Below are 7,915 nucleotides of genomic sequence, written 5' to 3'. Positions count from 1 at the left end.
CATATATATATATATATATATGTGTGTGTGTGTGTGTGTGTGTGTATGTTTGATTAAAGTGAGATTGTTAACCCCTTATAATTGCTTTCCTTGGTAAAGCAGATCAAAGAACCTGTGCTGGCAGCTCTTGTTGCTAATCTTGTTGGGTCTTACACTCCCACAGCAGCTGCTAACCACATTGTTGTTACAATAATTTATAGGAAATAGATAAATATTTGCAAGAATGTAAGATAATCCATTCAAAGAACAATTAGTTCCAATGTTATATAAATAGATGGCAGAAAGATCTTCTAATTTACTTCTATCATACAAATATGGTCTTGATATCTAAATCAGGAAGAGATCAATCAGATCAATTTTCCCTAATAAGAAGTGATATTAAAAACCAAATAAAATAGAGGCAATTAGGCCTATTAGAATATTATAAGATAGTAGAAAGATTTTACACTATGACTATGTTGGGTTTATAACAGGAATGCAGATTTGCTTCAACATAAGGAAGACTATAAGTGTAATAAGCTATGTTAATAATATAAATAATAAAAGCTATATGATTAGGTCAATAAATGCTGAAAAGATCACTGACAAAATCTCACAGCTGTTTCTATTAAAAACTCCACAAATTATAGGAATAAATGAACTTTTCTCATTATAGGAAATAATAATCTATCTAAATTCAAGAGTATATCAGTAATTAAGGTGGGTCTTTTTTTTACTGTTTTCTCTTTTGGAGCACTTGTTTAATCAAGTGCCCTTGATGAGTCTGGCGTTCAGTTCTTTGATTAAATCAGAAGTCTTTGATGACCTACTTGCCATAAGGGAAAGCCTAGTTTACAGGAGTTTGAGTCACATGTTTGTGACTCCAGAAGCTTTTAGGCCACTTGGGTCTGAGTCGCATGTTGTTTGACCCCTTTGACCCTGAACAGGGTATATAAACTCAGAAGTTGGAGTTTTTCCTTGGGGCTCACTCATGGAAGTCGTGTTGAGACTCTGGGCAAGTCATTGTAACTGCCCCGTCCCCAGCTTTGCTAACCCAGATGTTGATTTGTATTTGCTCTGTTTACATAATGTATGTTTGTGATTTGTTTATATTTGCTCTGAAGTTCAGGGTGCTGGCTTTTCCTCCTGAACTGAGTTATATTTCTATGTTTGATTGAAGTGAGATTGTTAACTAACCCATTAAAGTTACTTTCCTTAGTAAAGCAGATCAAAGAACTGTGCTGCCAGCTCTTGTTGCTGGTCTTGTTGGGTTTTACACCCTGACAGCAGCTGCTAGCTGAATTGTTGTTATAAAGAGCAAACTGTATATATACAGAAAAGTTAAAGGTCTTTCCAGAAAAATCAAGGATAAAGCATGAATGTCCATTATCACCACTACTATTTAACACAGTATTAGAAATGCTAGGAATAGCGATAAGACAAGGAAAAGAAACTGAGGGGATAAGCATAGCCAAGGAGAAAATAAAATTATCACTTTTTGCAGATGATACAATGGTGAATTTAAAGAGCTTTAGAAAGTCAATTAAAAATTGAAATAATTGATAACCTCGGCAAAGTTGCAGATTATCAAAGACACATAAATCATCAGAATTCCTATATGTAAAAAAAAAACAAAACTCAGTATAAATATAAAGATAAATTCAATTCAAAATGACTAAAGAAGCCATAAAATACTCACCCTGGGACTCTATGAATCCAACTATAAAACACTATAGGCAGAAATGACGACAGATTTTAAGAAATATTAGCTGCTCAGGGATAACTTTGAGCTAATATTATTAAAGTAACAATACTACCTAAATTAATTTATTTATTCAGTATTATACCAATCAAACTACCAAAGGAATATTTTATGGGGCTAGAAAAAATAATAATGGAATTCTATGGAAGAACAAAGGATCAAGAATCTTGAGGGAAAGAATGGGGAAAAAAGGGAGAATGAAAGGGAATCTATCAGTACCAGATTCCCAATGGTACTGCAAAGCAGTAATCATTAAAATAATTGACTTGTTTAAAAAAGAGGGACAGGTCAATCAGTGGAACATCTTAGGCAAACACATTCAGAAACAAAGAAAACACAGTAGCATTGTGTTCAATAAGCCCAAAGACCCAGTTACTGGTGAACTGATGCAATATTTGACAAAAACTCCTGGGAAAAAAAACTGATAAGTTTGCCAGAAATTAGATTTAAACTAGCACCTCACAACACATTCCAAGATAAACTCAAAATAGATTATATTACCTAGATATAAAAGGTCACATCATTCACAGATTAGAGGAGAAAGAAATAAGATACTTTTTCAGTCATATGGAAAGGGGAAGAGTTCATGACTAAACAAGTGATAGAAAGGACCACACAAGATAAAATGGAAAATTTTGATTATATAAAATTCAACTTTTTGCACAAATCAAACAAATATAATTGAAACCATAAGGGAAATTGGTAAGTAGAACAAATGTTTGCATCAAGTTTCTCTAGTAAAAGGTCTCATTTCCAAGCCATATAAGGAACCATAAGAAGCAGATTCAAATTTACAAGAATAAAGGCCACTTCGCAATACATAAATGGTAAGAGTACATGAACAGGTAGTTTTCAAAGGGAAAAACACAATCTACCAACAATCATATATGAAAAATGCTCTAAGTCACTAATAATTAAAGAAATGCAAATAAAAGAATTTTGAGGTTCCATGTCATACCTATCAGACTGTCAAATATGACAAAAGAGGAAAGTGGCAAATATTGGAGGGGCAGTTACAAATAAGTGTAATAGGTACCTGAGTGTTCTATTGGTGGAGCTGTGAATTGGTTCAGCCATTCTGAAAAGCATGTTAGAACTGCCCCCTAAAAATTATTAAAATGTTTATACCCTTTAACTCAGTTATACCACTGCTGGGCCTATATTCCAAAGAATCAAAGAAGAAAATGACTTCAATATACAAAAATATTCAGAGCAGTTTTTTTACAATAGGCAATTTGAAATTAAGGGGGTGTTGGGGAATATTGGGGAATGGCTAAACAAATTAAAGTATATGAATGTAATGGAAGAATGCCAGAAGAAATAATGCAGTGGACATTTTCAGAGGAAACTGAAAAGACTGCAATGAACAGAGCAAACTGAGCAGTACTAGAAGACCAACTTATAAAATAATATTATTATTGAGAAAAAGACTTTAAAAGACTTTGGAACTTTGATCAACACAATGACAAATTGCAAGTCCAGAAGAATTAAGATGAAAATGCCATTCATTTTTTCACAAGAGAGTCAACAAATCAAGTCAATTAAGATTTATTAAACACCTACTATGTGCAAAGTTCTGAAGACACAGAGAAAGGCAAAAACGGGCCCTGTTCTTCTCAAGGAGCCCACACAATGTAATGAGGGAGAAAACATGCAAACAAATACGAACAAACAAGATAAATACAGGATAAATTGGAGATAACCTCAGAGTGAAAGCATTAGCATGAAGGTTTCTTGTAGCAGGTAAAATTTTAATTTTTAAAAATAAATTTATTATTTATTTATTTTTAACATTAATTTTTTTAAAAAAATTTTGAGTTCCAAATTCTCTTCCTTTCTCTCCTACCCACTGAGAAGGCAAGCAACATGATATATGTGAAATCATGCATGTCGCAAAAAAAAAAGCACGGAAAAAAAGTTTAAAAATTATACTTCAATCTGAACTCAGAATTCATCAGTTCTCTCTTTAGAGGTGGAGAGCATTTTTCATCATCAGTCCTCTGACAGTGTGTTAGATTATAATACTAATCAGAGTAAGTTATGGCTTTCACAGTTGATCATCATTAAAATATCGCTCTTACTGTATACAATGTTCTCCTTCACTGCTCACTTTGATTTGCAGGAGTTCATATCTAACCAGGTTTTCCTGAAAACATCCTGTTCATAATTTCTAATAGCAAAATAGTTTTCCATCACAATCATATACCACAATTTGTTCATCCACTTTCTAATTGATGGATATACCTTCAATTTCCAATTCTTGGCCACCACAAAAATAGCTGCTATAAATATTTTTATACGTATAGGTCCTTTTCCTTTTTCTTTGATCTCTTTGGGGTACAGACCTAGCAGCGGTATCGTTAGGTTAAAGGGCCTGTATTTATAACCCTTTGACCATAATGCTAAATTGTTCTCCAGAATGGCCAGACCAGTTCACAACTCCACCAACAGCTCTTCAGTGTTCCAATTTTTCCACATTCCCTCCAGCATTTGTCATTTTCGTTTTCTATCATGTTAGCCCCTCTAGTAGGTGTGAGGTGGTAGCTGTAGGTGAAATTTTAGCTGAGACTTAAAGGAATTCAAAGAAGCCAGGAAGTAGAGATGAAGGAGAGAATTCTATGCATAAGGCACAGCCTGTGAAAATGCACAGAATGGGGAAATGGAGTCTTGTGTGTGTGACGAGTAATGAACTTAAAATGCAGAGACATACATACAGTTTGGGACTTGGCTAATGTGAAAATTTGTTCTGCAAGATTACGAATATATGTATTGAGGCCTTGATTTTTTGTTTGTTTTTTATGTTGAATGGGATTGGAGATACTGAGAGGGATGGGTTAATAAAAGGAAAAAAATGTGTATTAGAGAGAGACAGAGTCAGAGAAAGACAGAGACAGGAAAAGAGAGTTTGTTTCCTTGCAAAATGTGAGAAATGTGAGAATTTTTTGCACAGGTATAATCAGACTCAATTTTTCCACCTGCTTCCTTAATGACTTACACAAAATACCAATTTTTAAAAACCAGCTTGATGCAGAGGGAAGTGAATAGAACCAGTAGAACAATCTATACAATTTAACCAGCAACAGTATTGTAAAGACATGCAGTTTGGAAATACTTAAGACTGCTGATCAACAAAATGAACAACTATGATTTTAGAAGACTCATGATAAAACATGCTATGCACCTTTTAACAGAGAGATGATGGACTCAGTGTGAAAGTGAGGTGTGTTTTTTGGACATGGACAATGCCAGAATTTGTTTTGCTTGAATTTGGTACAAAAGTTTTGTTTTTCTTTCATCTTCCAATTGGGGTGTGGAGAAGTGAGGAGAGAAAATAGATTTCTGTTCATTGAAAAAATAATTTTTAAAAAAATTTTAAATGAAATGAGAAAAAATGCCAGCTTGTTCTTTGTACGCATACTTTAACAGGAGAATTAATCTGAGACTCTAAGAGATGCTGTTCAGTCTTTGGCCTGCCAGAATACCAACTTACCAAGTCTCCAATTATATATGTGAAGTCATGCAAAGCATATTTCCAAATTAGCCATATTGCAAAAAAAAAAGCAAGAAAAAAATCTGATCTTTTAATCGTATAGCTGCCAATTATTCTGACCACTTTTCCTGATGCTGTTTTTGTAATAATGCTTTACCTTGGCCAGTGAACTCATCGAGAGCAGATAGGTACCCTTGCTTATCTTGGGTATAAACTCCCTGTTAGCCATTTTTATAAAATCTCCTTGGAAGAAGAAAAAGAACCATACTGATAGTTAAACAGCTCTCTTCTATCATTGTCCCATTCACCTTCGGCTAATCCTACTTTTCTTTGATTCTCATCTTTTTATTACAAATTAAAAGACCTTTTTGTTATTCTTCACTTTCCTCATCAGCCCCAGCTCATTCTAAGCTTCAGTACTCCTGAAACTACTTTTTTCCAGTGCTGTTATCACATATTGTTTTCATCCTCATCCATTACTTGTCTTTACTTCCACCTTCTGTTATACGTGCTCTTGTTGATGTCTTCCACCTCTTAAAGGATAAAATTATCATTAGGGCAAGTTAAGAAATTGTTAGCTGATCTGCTCTGAGAAAAATCTGGTCAGAGAAAAAGCTCCAACAGATGTATGCATAATTGAAGTCCCCCATAACTACTACATAATGGCAGCAGGCCAGGAGTGTGATGTTTCCCAAACTCCCCGTCTATTCCCTTTCTGTCCTGGTGGTCTACAGTATACTCTGATGATAATGCTACTTCTGTTTCTGCTTCTCTTGATCTTCATCCAAATACTTTCCACACTATGTTTCTCCCCCTCTTTCTCATATATCTTAATATGCCATACCAATTCTGTTCCTTTTGAAAGTAGTCTAGCCTTCCAGATTCATATTTCTACCAAGTCTCAGGAAAACCTACAAGGTCAAATTTGTCTCTTTCCACACAGGTCTCTAGGTCCCCTTGCTTCCTAACCATTCTTTGTGCATTGTGTAAAGAAAACTGATGCCACTGAGATTTAGGAGACTTCTTTCCTGGATTTTGTCTCCCGGGAATTTCTAGGCATCTCTTCTGCTCGTCTCCTTCCTATATTTTTGTTTTTCTCTGCAGTATTTAGCAAAGGCAGTTTCCAGCCTCCTTTTCCTTTTTAAACTTAAAATCCAAAAAAAAACAAAAACAAAAAAAAAAAAAACAAAAAAAAAAAACTTAAAATCCTTTCGATTAGATTTGCATGAAACTTGGTCAATATAGTCTTACTGATAGTCCTTGTTAGGTATATCCCATCTCTAACTAGAAGGATGTCATTCATATACTTTAAGCCATAGTCCAGAAATCTTAACTGTTTTCCAAATAACTCTTTTTCTTCTAAAGTCCCTGCCTTTAATCAGTAACAATGATGAAATCTGCCCTAAGGTCTCCAATTTCTCTCCTAGGACTTGATAATTTTTTTTACATGATTTCCAGATTCCTTCAGGTGCTATCACTTGTACCCATATGAATTACCAGAAGTGGGATGTGATCTGACAGATGATTTTTTTGGGGGAGGGGCGTGTTTTGAGACTGGGACTCCCTATATCACCCAAACTGGTGTTAACCAGTACCACTGTTGATCAGAACAGGAGCCATGGCAGCTCTATTTCTAACCTGAGCTGGTTTACCCCTTCCTTTGGCAGCCTGGTAGCCCTCTGCTCACCAAATTGATTCTGTGCTTCCCAATGGGCTCTACACTGCTCAAAACTCCCAAACTCAAGCAATCTGCTAGCCTCAGTCTCCTTAACGGCAGAGACGACAAGCATGAAGTCCCACACGCAGGGAGTTTGCAAAGTCTTGAGAATTTGTCTGTTACTATTGGGATAAATGCTCCTAGACTTTTTAAAAGATAGTTTCCTCAACATCCTCAGTCCACAGAGTGAATGAAATCAACCACCATGGAGGTGGCTTTGTCCTTAAATGTAGTAAGCCTTTCTCTCATAGGATTTATAGGCTTTTTAAAAATAAATCACATAACCATTAAGGTCTCACTGAGTCAAAAACATGATAAAAAATTGACTAAATCGGTTTGTAAGATAATATAACTGACATTTATGTAGTGCTCCTAAAAAAACATTACATGCATTATATCATTTGATCCTCAATAGCCACCCTGTGAGGTAGTTGCTATTACTATTCCCATTTAACAGATGAAAAAACTGAGAATCAGAGAGCTTAAGTGATTTACACAGTGTCACATACCTAGTAAGAGCATGAGGTGGGATTCAAACCCAAAGACTAATTCCGACTCCATCCACCACACCATGCTGCTTCATCATGTGTGTGCCTTAGAAAATGCTGTTTCAATAGGGACGACATCTAAGGGCATCTTCTTCATTTCAGCAATAATTTCTTCTTCAATTCAACAATAATTTATAAAGTGCCTACTATGTGCCAGCCACCGTTCTAGGCCCTAACACAAAACCAAAAATTAAACCCGTCCTTGCCCTCAAAGACCCGACATTCTACTGACGTTAAGGTATTAATAAACATGTAAATAACAGCACTAGATAATTTGGGGTGAGGGAGCACTAACAGCTGGAGGCATGTTGAAGGAGATGGCATTTGAGTTGAACCCTGAAGGAGGCAAGGAATACCTTCTAGGTATTGAGGACAGCATGGAGGTATGAATTAGAATGTCCTGTACTAGGAAGAGCAAA

The sequence above is a fragment of the Trichosurus vulpecula genome, chromosome 5, assembly GCF_011100635.1.
Source record: "Trichosurus vulpecula isolate mTriVul1 chromosome 5, mTriVul1.pri, whole genome shotgun sequence".
Taxonomy (NCBI): Eukaryota; Metazoa; Chordata; class Mammalia; order Diprotodontia; family Phalangeridae; genus Trichosurus; species Trichosurus vulpecula.
The sequence above is the reverse complement of the archived record's forward strand: the minus strand, read 5'-3'. Positions refer to the sequence as shown.